Below are 3,900 nucleotides of genomic sequence, written 5' to 3' on the forward strand. Positions count from 1 at the left end.
CTATTTCTGCTTCCTGGAGAAATCTGAGTATCCCACTATGAACTCCATTGCCTTTGACTTAGCCTTTCTGGGTCTATGAATAGTAGCATGATTGTCCTTTACTTTGTAACTAATATCCACATATAAGGGAGTGGTATCCACCTATATCATGCCTAAGAGTAATAGGAATAGAAGGAGAATCCCAAATCAATGGCCCAGAAAATATTTTGAACAAATCCATAGAAGAAATCCCGTCTCTGTTGGTGGTTCAGTGGTAGAATTCTCGCCTGCCACCCGGGAGGCCCGGGTTCGATTCCCGGCCAATGCACCACATGAAAGACCCCTGGGGGAGACCCCCCACTCAAATCTTGGGAGGACGTACACCCAAGGAATCACGAGAGACTATCTTGATGTAATTACAAGAGGTATTTTTAATTTCGGGGTGCTCCGGTTCGGCACCACACCTATCTCACGCAGGAGATAGTGGAGCCGACCACGAGGCTTGAAAGTTGGGGTTTATATAGGGAAAAGGTCTGAGGGAACAAAGGGATCAGTGTGGTCATACATGATTGGCTAGTTCAAATATTAACTATTACATGCATAACAGAGTGGAAAATTCCTAAGGTTGGTGTTAATCTGAGTCAACAGAGCATCTGACCTTAAACCATATCTGAGAGGACCAGATGGTCCATTACTTAGTGTCCGCCAGGCACGTCTTTGCAGGCCTGGGCCTTGGACATGTCCTCGTTTGCCTAGACATGTTTTCCTCTATGTTTATAGTTTTATGTCTTCTTGACCTGCCAGCTCTTATGATATCTAACAACTTGCTTGCTCTTTCCCAGACCTATGTGGGCCAGCTTGTGATGGATTCTTAGGCCCATAACTTTTCTTCCTAGTAAGCACAGGTCTAAAGCTTTAATTTTTCCTTTCAAAACTTTCCCCAACCTAAAGAATGAGATGGCCATAAATGTACAAGAAGTCTACAGAACACAAAATAGATTGGACCAGAAAAGAAAATCCTCTTGTCACATAATAATCAAAATACTAAACGTACAGAACAAAGAAAGAATATTGAAAGCTGTAAGTGGGAAAGTCCAAGAAACATATAAAGGCAGACCTATTAGAATTATACCTAACTTCTCAACAGAGACTCTAAAAGACAGAAAGGCCGGGGCAAATGTCCTGCAGATCCTAAGAGACCACAGATGCCAGCTCAGATTCCTATACCTAGCAAAATCATTATAGATAGAGAAAGCATGATATTCCAAGACAAAACCAAATTTAAACAATATCTATCCACAAATCCAGCCCAACAGAAGATAATAAAAGGAAAATTTCCACCCAAGGAAGTTAACTACACCCATGAAAACACAAGAAATAATCTTACACCACCAAAAACAAAACAAATGAAAGACACACACACACACACACACACACACACACAATCAGCACCACCAACAAAATAACAGGTATTTTATATTTTTTAATTGAAAATAAATCATACAATATATTCTGGTCATGTTTTTCCTTCTCTCAACTCCCAATTCCTCCCAAATCTCTCTTACCTCCCCACCAACTCTGTGCCCCTTTCCCTTCCCATTAAAAAATAAAACAAAACAAAACAAAAAGACCCAAGAAAGACACACCCACACATGTACACACAAATACCCTCCCCAAATCACCTGGATTTTTTTGCATAATATAATATCCAGTTCCATTTATCTTCCTACAAATGTCACACTTTCATCTTTATTCATAGTTGCATAAAATCCCCATTGTATTCATGTACATTTTATCTATTTGTCACTTGTTAGTTTAAAGACAAAGTCTCTCTATGTAGCTCAGGTTGGTTTCAAAATTATTATGTTATCCTAGGCTGAACTGGAACTCTTAATCTTTCTGCCACAATCTCCTTAGTGGTGAGATAACAAAATTTATCCACTATTCCCAGTTCAAGTCCGGTTCTTTACCACTTTTAAAACTTGTTTACACAGTAGTCATTTATCCTGAAATGCTTTGGGTACAATTTCTACTTATATGAAAAAAACGTTCCTCGGAACACTCAATTTATCTGCTATTTCTTTCAAAGTATCTTGTTATAGTGCGATCATTTTCTGATCTGTAATCTGAGTGGTTTTCTTAATCTGAGCCACAGATAATATATTACTAATTTTATAGAATGATCAACAATTCCAAGGTGTACTGTGATCACTGATACAGCAAGTGCCTTGTGTTCTATGGCAGTGACTCAGCAGAATAATGAGTAAAGGACTCTGGAATTATCTGTGGCATTGAAACTAACTCAAATCCTCTCTTTTATGCTAGACTGATTCAACTTGGGACCAGTTCCTGGAATATTAGACAAGTAGCTGGGAGGTACATGTACAATATGGTTTGCCAATCACTACCACTCTTTGCTTCAATAAATGATGCTGCAATATGGAAAGAGAATTACTCATCTGTTGAAGACACAAGCAGGATTTTTTTCAGACCAGAGGGCTGTGCTTGGCAGGGGTGAAAATAGTTTCAATTTCTGGATCTTTAATAACTCTGCTTGAGTAATGATATAGACCTGTCTCACAGCTGCCTGTGATGAGGACTGGAAAGCCACAAGTTTTATACCTGGGATAAGACTTGTCCTCAGCATTGAATATAAATCCTCAAACATTCAGACAGAGGCCTGATAAATGGGCGGAGACTTGAGACTCTTTGGAAGCAAGAGAATATTGTTAAACTGAAAGTACAAGTAAATGAGGCAGAGAAGCCCCAGATTGTGAGTGCTTCTGCTTTGAAAGCCTGTGATGATATCATATAGGGGGCATAACTCATATGGGTTCATTAAAAAATAAAATATAATCCCATTATGATAGTTGACTAACAAATAAAATATCACACAGCTGGTTTAAAGAAGCCATTCAAACACTGTCCCATCCCAAACTCTAGACATCTCAGTGAACTTCCATACAGTTCCAAGGGCCATTCTGCAGCCATGGAGCTTTACATAGGGGTTTACAATTTCACTATCAATTTCATTTTATGGATTTATCTACAACAGAAAAGAGAAAGGTGTTATTATTTGCTCCCTGCCTCATTAATCTTGTTTCTACATATCTTCAACGACAAATAAAAAAAATTTCTAACCAAATTTCTAATCATTTCTAATGCTTAGCTCCTGTTAGAGGATTACCAGCCACTGCCCACAGATGAGCCACTGTCCACAGAGGAACCTGATGTGAATGTTTACCAAGTGGATCTCCCGATAGTGAAAGCCAGTTACCCCTCATTGACAATGCCCCTAGACAGCAGCAAGTAGCTTAAGAGACACGCAGCCCTCGTTCCCTTTTCACCATTGGCTTCCCCTTCCCTTTTTCTTTCCTTCTCTTTATAGTATCAAAAAGGGAGGCATGTTAGCATCAGGGCATCCAAAGCCTGTGGAGATGCATGGGTGGGTCCACAGACCTGTTGCCAAGGCAACAGCCACCATATTCCCAGAATCCATTGGGCTCACCTCCCACCTTTACCTGCAGCCACTATGTCAGAACCCATATGGGAAACATTCCTCCATCTCTCTCTCTCTCCCCCTCCTCTCTTTCCACACAACTGCCCCCTCTCTTCCTCTCAATTAAATCTCTTACACGTGGAACTGTTTGGGCCTAGTGTGTGGTATGTTCTGACACGACCCGCCATTCTAACACATCAGTTCTGATCAAGGTCCAATGTGTATTTCAGAATCTGAAAATATATAGGCAGGGAACCCATCCCCCAGTAAGCCAGGATCTTGTGGCCCAATTAGCATCTTGTTGTTCTGTCTGCTCTGCAGGTGAAGCAGCTCAGCAGGGCATGGCTCCTAGAAAGAACTTCAGGAGAGGCAGAGAAGGACAAAAGGGCTTTCTTTATCTCAGGAAACTTCAACCTAAGCAG

General features: G+C 40.6%; 1 non-coding gene across 1 annotated transcript; it reads left to right on the forward strand.

Moving 5' to 3' along the window:
- The first annotated feature begins 236 nt into the window (after positions 1 to 236).
- Trnag-gcc lies at positions 237 to 307 on the forward strand. The gene has a single exon. It is a non-coding gene; the product is annotated as a tRNA-Gly (tRNA).
- The last annotated feature ends 3,593 nt before the right edge of the window (positions 308 to 3,900 follow it).

This window comes from Mastomys coucha, chromosome X (genome assembly GCF_008632895.1).
Source record: "Mastomys coucha isolate ucsf_1 chromosome X, UCSF_Mcou_1, whole genome shotgun sequence".
In the NCBI taxonomy this organism is placed as follows: domain Eukaryota; kingdom Metazoa; phylum Chordata; class Mammalia; order Rodentia; family Muridae; genus Mastomys; species Mastomys coucha.